Genomic DNA, 8,156 nt, shown 5'->3' with positions numbered 1-8,156 from the left:
TGACTCCAACATTTTATTTTACGCTGTGCCCTCCCTTAATGCTATTGGTCTCTTGTTCAGTAATGAATACAAATAGTTCCCTTTTGTTTTGTCCAGGTAATCATTGTTCTATGAGTTACTGCCCCGTCAGTTACTATCATTAACCATTGCAGATAGACTTAATCCTACCATATGGTGCCTTGCCAAGTATTATTAATTGCCTCCTGGAAAAGAGTGACAGAAATTGGGCATCAGCAGTACATTTTTGGTTTTGTGAATAGGAAGGATGTAGATAGATTTTGCATGTATCTTATTTTAAATTCTAGCTAAAGGTTGCAGGTACAAGCAGGGGGAGAAAACATAATCCAAAAGTCTTTGTGGTGGAAAATTTAGAAATTGTACATAATCTCATGACACTTTAAATTTGGGTGATTCCCTAATATACACCTATAAAGCAGATGATGTGTACATTAATTGTGAAGTAAAAAATTCACTTCCATTGCTGTAGTACAATCTAAATAAACAGTGGATTCCAATTAATTGGGACACATTGGGATGAATACCTTTTGACCCAATTAAGTGGCTGCCCCAGTTAGCTTAAGTTTCATGAAAATAACAAACTACCATTTAACTAAGTAATAAGTTATGTATTTAAATGAAATATAGAACAAATTAGAACCCTACCAATACTACTACAGTATTATAAAACTGTTCCTAATATTTAGTGATGGAGAAATTCATCCAGTGTATGCTGCTGCGTTGATTGACTGTAAGTAAACAAAATCAGTGCAGATACCTCATGCAGACAGTGGACTGCCTTCAAACAGTGCTTTCGACAATTGCATCCTCCAAATCTTCATTTTCGTGTAACATTCAAGATGATTGTTGATACCTTCAAATTTTTTGTAGTTGCTAACTTCTGGCCATTTCTGCCATCTCCAATCCTGAATGCTTGAAACTGCAGTGAGTAAAATGGTTCTGAATTGTCTACTGCTTACTTCTCCCCAACTATCAGTGACAAAAGTAACTACTTGAACAGAAACACATGCCACTGACACTGTTTAAAAAGTGTTCACTCTAAGCATGGTGTAGTGTCCAATGGCCACAGAAGTGCGCACAACTGATGCTAGTTAGAAACTGATAATTAAGTGGCTTAGTGTCCCAAATAAGTGGCTGACCTGATTAACTGATGGCCCAATTAACTGGAATTCACTCTACATGGATCTTAATATGTAGATTTGTATTCATATGTATTGGCACAAGATGCATCATTGATTAAAACACTGAATATCCCAAAAAATGTGGTGCTATATAAAACACAGTCTTCTCTATCCAAGAGAAATCATTGGTATTTAGTATCCTTCATAATTTTAAAATCTGTATCTGATCACCTCTTATCAAGGAGAACAACTCCAGTACATTTGCATAGCTGAAGTCCCTCATGCCTGGAATCATTTTGTTAAAACTCATCTGTATACTTTTCAAAACCTTTTCCCATTCCTTAAGTATATTGACCAGAACACTCCAATTGTTTGCACAGAATTTCAACATGAACATTTGTATTCCCTCCCTTTATTTATAAGATACAAAACCTTTTAATATTTTGATGACTTTTCAGTCTGTACCAACGCCTCCAACAATGTATTCAGATGTATCCTCACGGAACTCTGCTCTTGTGTTACTTTTCAAATTATGCTTTCCAGTTTATATTGTCTCTTTTCATTCATCCTACAAAAAAAGTCATATTTTTCAGGCAACACAGACAAAAGTTGCTGGTGAACGCAGCAGGCCAGGCAGCAGCTCTATGAAGAGGTACGGTCGACATTTCGGGCTGAGACCCTTTCGTCAGAACTAACTGAAAGACCTAGTAAGAGATTTGAAAGGGGGAGGGGGAGAGGGCAATCCAAAATGATAGGAGAAGACGGGAGGGGGAGGGATGGAGCCAAGAGCTGGACAGGTGATTGGCAAAAGGAGGATGAGAGGATCATGGGACAGGAGGCCTAGGGAGAAAGAAAAGGGGGAGGGGGGAAACCCAGAGAATGGGCAAGGGGTATAGTGAGAGGGACAGAGGGAGAAAAAGGAGAGAGAGAAAAAGAATGTGTGTATATGAATAAATAACGGATGGGGTACGAGGGGGAGGTGTGGCATTATATTATGAAGACATGTAGTCCTCTTTTATTGTCATTTAGTAATGCATTAAGAAATGATACATTATTTCCTCTGGTGTGATATCACAAAACACAGGACAGACCAAGACTGAAAAAACTGACAAAACCACATAATTATAACATATAGTTACAACAGTGCAACAATACCATAACTTGAAGAAGTCCATGAGCACAGTAAAGTTCAAAGATTCTCAAATGTCCCACATCTCACACAGATGGGAGAAGGAAGAAAAACTCTCCCTGCCATGCCGACCACAATCTGACTCTTGAGTCATCGGAAAACTTCAAGCTCTGATCAGCTGTCTGGCACCGAGTACTGAGCACCATCTCTGTCCGAATGATTCGACCTCCTTCTCAGTCGCCAAAAGCAGGCAAGGCCGGGGATTTTGAGGCCTACCCTCCGAAAGATTCCCGACCACACAGTAACGACAGTAGCAGATGGGCGTTAGCGGAAGTCTGAGAAGTCAATGTTCATGCCATTAGGTTGGAGGCTACCCGGACGGAATATAAGCATCTCGGTCTGTTCATTCTACCAGTTTATATCTCTTTGAAATCTCTGTATAGTTCACTACATCTTCACGTTTAGCATGAACCTGTGTCCTACCACTCATAATGCCTTTGTTGGTGAAGTACTGTTTTTATGTGTCTATAATCATTTAATACAAATAATTCAAGATTCCACATAGCTCACATTAAGTGAAAGTATTGAAGAGAAATACAGTAAGTAAGATCCAGAGTTGACATGGTTTGGCCTATTGGGCTGTTACAATTGAACTCCAGTCAGATGGGGAAATTGGGACCAGAATGAATGGAGGAAAGGGGTGGGATGGAAATTTTCTTCAGTCAATGTCCACTGGCAGGCTCCTTATAAGAGCTGTGGTATGTAAATTGGTTACATCTCCCAAATACCCAGGGCACCAGACTTCAAAAAAAAAGGTTGGGCTATGTTTCCTTAGCGCTCTCATTTTTAAAATTACAGGTAGACCATTCAGGACTGACGTGAGGAAAAGTTCTTCCTCTTCACAGAATCTTTTAAGTAGGGCAGTGGTGGCTTAGTCTTCCTTTTTAAAGTTTGATAAATTTCTGGGTACTGCAGAAAGCAAGGGATGTACAAATTAAATGGAATTAAGATTGGTTAATTAATTAAAAATTAATTGGTTATCTCTTGCTATCTATGTTTTAATTCGCAAATTCCTCTACATATATAATTGAGAGATTTTAATGAAGTGGAGAAAAGATTTCCTTTGGTTAGAGATCGCTAATAACAAATAATTTTAAAACAATCATTAAAGGAATTAAAGGGTAAGTTTACTTTTAAACCAGGTGAGGTGATGAGATCAACTCCGTAGGTACTTTCCAGAAGCAAACGGATATGAATGTGATGAAGCAAAGTTACAGGTCGTAGACTGCAGCACTAAACCGGACAACTCTTCCAAAGTGGAAACAGAAATGCTGGAAGTACTCAGAGGGTCAGGCACCTTTCGTGCAGAGAAACAATTAAAATTTCACATCCCGGACCTTCCGTTAGCACGGCCGTTGCAAAGCCAGCAACAAGTGTGAAAGCCCAAACAAAAACAGGTTTATTCATCCTATCAGCTGGATATTCTCTGAAAATTTAAACTGAAGTTTTCTCAGTAGAATGGGCTCAAACGTTTGTAACTTCTGAGACTGCAAAAATGGACAGCATTTCATAAAGATTCAACGAAAATATTAGCACTGCGCATGCCTAGTCTCTGCTTCCGATACTACCGATGTGCGCATGCCTAACACCATAATGTCGGCACAGCGCATGCCCATTTCTTGGATGCGACAGTTGCTATGGTATCACTAATAACAACTTTCTGGAAGGTTTTCGGCAGATTGGGTCTGGGACTTGGAGCAGTCCAGGTAGGAGTTGGAGGACGGCAGTAAACAACGTGATGAAGAAGGGGGTGATGACATCCCTCTGCACACTTGAGTATTTGATTGTGCTGCCTCGGGGTTTGTTTGCTGGACAGAGGGAGCCAAAAGTGATTAAAACGGGGTTTGGCACATTATTCTTTTTAGTCGAGATGTTGAGTATAAAAGTCGGGCGTCAAGCTGCAGATGTTTAAAATTTTGATTAGGCCACATCAGAATCAGAATTATCACCGGCATGTGACGTGAAATTTGTTAACTTAGCAGCAGCAGTTCAATGCAATACATAATATAGCAGAGAAAAAAATAATAATAAATAAGTAAATCAATTACTTATATTGATTAGATTAAAAAACGTGCAAAAACAAAAATACTGTATATTTTTTTAAAAGTGAGGTAGTGTCCAAAGATTCAATGTCCAGTTAGGAATTTGGAGTATTGTGTGCGTTTCTGGTTACAGGAAGGATGTGGAGCTTTTGGAAAGGGTGCAGAAGAGGTTTGTTTACCAGGATGTTGCCTGGATTAGTGAGTATTTGTTTTAAAGGTGATGCTGGACAAACTTGGATTGTTTGTTTTCGGGCAGCATTCAAACCTGGATTGTTGTCTCACTAAAAGAAGAAAATGAAGTGATAGACATAGATTAGGTGGATAGTCACAGAGTCTTTTTCCAGGGATGGAAATGTCAAATACAAGAAATCATAGTTTTAGGTGGGAGGGGAAAAGTTTACAGGGGATTTACAGAGCAATTTTTTTTACATGAGGAGTAAGCCTCTGGAAAGCACTGCCAGCAGAAGTGTGGAAGCAGATACAGTAGCTGTCTTTAAGAGGCATTTAGGCAGGTCCATGGACTATACACAAGCAGATGGGATTAGTTTGGGCAGGTGCCATTGTTAGTACAGACATTGTGGGCTGAAGGGCCTGTCCCTATGCCATACTGTTGTACCTTCAATCTAAGGCAGAAGAGACTGGGAAAGCAGACTCACAAGAACCTTCAATGCTGTAGACTGGAGACCCCAACAAGCATTGCTGTTCTTATTAAGTCAGTTTGCCTGGCAAGCAATGCACCACTGGACCTATTCCCAGCATTGGACCTATTCTCAGCATTGTCTGTAAGGAGTTTATATGTTCTCCCTGTGATCAAGTAGGTTTCTTCCTGGTGCTCTGGATTTCCTGTTACCATGCTATATCTCTAAAAATATATTTTTAAAAATTGTTCTGTTTATCTCCTCCTTCAAGTAGTTTGAAAGTATCATTCTCTCCTCAAACCTCTAGTCCACTCAACTATTTTCACTAACACCTTTTCTTAAGGCACCTTCACATACAACTGCTGGAAATGTGATACTTGCCTTTTTATCGTTTTGCTTCATCTTCCAGCATCTTAAACATTACTTCTGAGTTGAGCAGTCATTTAATTGTCAAACTTCCAAGTTAATGTACTGCCTTCATATGCATGATGTGGTCATTCTCTGCAATAGTCAATCAGGTGACTGTTTTGCAGACAACCCTGTTTAGTTTGTATGGGTGACCTTGAGTTTCAAGGTGCTTGTCATTTTAATTCTCCATCATAAGACCATAAGACATAGGAGCAGAATTAGACCATAAGTCTGCTCTGCCATTCTGGTTGAGTTATTGTCCCTCTCAATCCCATTTTCCTGCCTTCTCCCCATAACTTCTGATGCCCTTATTAATCAAGAATCTATCAATCTCAACCTTAAGTATACCCAATGGTGAGGCCTTCACAGCCATCTGTGGCAGTGAATTCCACAGATTCACCATATTCTGCTAAAGAAAAACTTCATCTTCTTAGTTCTAGCTGAATGTCCCTCAGTTCTGTGTCCTCTGGTCCCAGATGCTCCTACTATTCAAAACATCCTCTCTCCACATCTACTTTATATAGACCTTTCAAGAGTCCATTGGTTAATAGGTTGTAATAAGATTCCCGCCCCCCCCCACCCCCCATTCTTCTAAGCTCCAGCGAGTTTAGGCCTAGAGATATCAAATTCTGCTCATGGGTTAACTCCTCATTCTGGACATCATTCTCGTGAAGCTCCTCTGAACCCTCTCCAATGGCAGCACATCTTTTCTTAGAAAGGGGCTCAAAACTGCTCTTACAATACTCCAAGTGCAGTCTGACCAATGCATTATAAAGACTCAGCATGCCATTCTTGCTCTTATATTCTAGTCCTCTCAAGATCAATGCTAACATTGCCTTTGCCTTCCTTACCACTGACTCAACCTACAAGTTAAGCTGTAGGGAATCCCATGAACACTCCCAAGTCCCTCTGCACCTCTGATTTTTTTGAATTTTCTGCCCGTTTCGAAAATAGTCCTCGCCTTTATTCATTCTTGCATCATGTACTTCCTTACATTATATTCTGTCATGAGGGAGGGAGGGAGGGAGAGATGGATTAGCACAATATAGCAAAATCCTTGCAGTTATTAGAATGAAGTAAGCACATTTATTTGAAGTTCTTGTGACCTGTTACTTATGTTTAGTGGCCCTCTATTGGTTGAGGTCGATAGTGGATGTTACATCCTGGCTGTGGGTGAGGAGATCAATGTGAGAGTGGCGGTCTCTGTTGCAAAGGTTGTTGCATCTATAACTGTTCTCAACTTTGCTGGAGATTTAGTTTTCCTTTCTATGGGGCCATTGATCAGGAATTTTTCCTCACTTGACTTAAGATTTCAGGGTGCTTCTCCACTTGGTGCAGTCAGCTGCAAATTCCTCCCAGGACTCAGTGTTGATGTCCAGCGCCTTCATGTCCTGCTTGCAGACATACTTGTAGTGCAGTGGCGGGTGGCCCACCGTTCTCTTGCCTGAAGCCAGCTCACCATAGAGGATGTCCTCTAGGATGCGGCCATCCTGCATGCGGCAGAAATGGCCCAGCCAGCCCAGCCAGCCCAGCCTATGCTGCCTGAGCAGGGTGTACACACTTAGGAGGCCGGCACAGGAGAGAACCTCAACATTGGGTACTCTGTCTCTCCAGGAGATGCCCAAGCTACAATAAAGACATCTTAAATGGAAGATGTTGAGCTTTCTCTCCTACTTGGAATATGTTGTCCAGGCTTCACTGCTGTACAGCAGTGTGCTGATGGCACATGTGTTGTACACTGTCATCTTTATTTTGATTGAGAGCTTGGAGTTCTCCCTGACCTGTGTAGTGAGGCAAGCAAGTGTTGTTGCAGCCTTCCCAATGCACTTGTCAATTTCTGTATCCAAGGATGGGTTGTCACTGATCATGGATCCAAGGTACGTGAACTGATGAACAACATCCACTTTGTAGTTAACAATGGCAATGACTGGTGGTGTCTCCTCGTCTTGTCCTAACTGCAAGAGAAGTGCGGAAAACAAAAGAAGCACCTCTACGTTGAGTTTATTGATCTCACTAACATAACTGAGTTAGTCAGCAGAGACTGGCTCTTTCAGATCCTCTCTAAGATGGGCTGTCCACCACGACAGCAGAGTGAAGAAGGGGACTGTGCAGTACAATGGCAGCTCTTTGGAGCCCTTTGACATGAGCAACGGTGTTATGCAAGGCTGTGTTCTCACCCCAGCAGTCTTCAGGATCTTCTTTGTCCTTCTTCTGGGACACACATTTGGCACTGCAGCAGAGGGGATCTATCTCCACACTAGATCAGATAGCAGGGTTTTACACCCAGTGATTACGTGATGTGATGTCATGTTTAAATTTAGAGAAGATTCAATGTTCAATCTTTGAATCTAATCAAGGCTTTCAAACATTGTGGGGACCTTTTCTGAATTATTTTCAAAACCTTTGATTTGCTGTGTTGCGTACCCCATAACTGGGTTGCCAAACCAGCAGAAATGGACCACTAGTTGGAGTCTGGATTACTGGAAACTAATAAAGTTTTATTAAAGAAATAAGTAACACAGCACTCTAATCGCAAAGATATAAATGCAACAGGTTAGCAATGATAAAACACACATGTACACAGAACTAGGTTAATAGGAATCAACCAAGCTCTATCGCAGTCTAGGGGTAAAACGATCAGTCTCAAGTGATGCAGAGTTCAGTTCAGCTTAGTACAGTTCGCAGTAATCGCTGTTGTGCTGTTGGAGAGAGAGAGAGAGAGAGATATGCAAATTTTGAT

The 8,156-nt window shown here is 41.0% G+C and overlaps 2 protein-coding genes across 7 annotated transcripts in view; one reads left to right on the top strand and one right to left on the bottom strand.

Moving 5' to 3' along the window:
• Nucleotides 1-8,156, bottom strand: part of asb15a (ankyrin repeat and SOCS box containing 15a) — a 64,490-nt gene that overhangs the window by 43,968 nt on the left and 12,366 nt on the right. The window lies entirely within an intron of this gene.
• The window catches only part of iqub (IQ motif and ubiquitin domain containing), a 70,049-nt gene continuing 61,896 nt past the window's right edge, over nucleotides 4-8,156 (top strand). For 3 of the 6 annotated variants that reach the window (XM_072267883.1, XM_072267882.1, XM_072267877.1), the window contains exon 1: nucleotides 3,990-4,034. The gene's annotated coding sequence lies outside the window, so the exon portion shown is untranslated. The other 3 variants (XM_072267878.1, XM_072267879.1, XM_072267881.1) reach the window with 3 other exon arrangements.

Source organism: Mobula birostris, chromosome 9 (assembly GCF_030028105.1).
Source record: "Mobula birostris isolate sMobBir1 chromosome 9, sMobBir1.hap1, whole genome shotgun sequence".
Classification (NCBI taxonomy): Eukaryota; Metazoa; Chordata; class Chondrichthyes; order Myliobatiformes; family Myliobatidae; genus Mobula; species Mobula birostris.
Note: the sequence above shows the minus strand (reverse complement) of the source record. Positions and strands in the feature narration are given on the sequence as shown.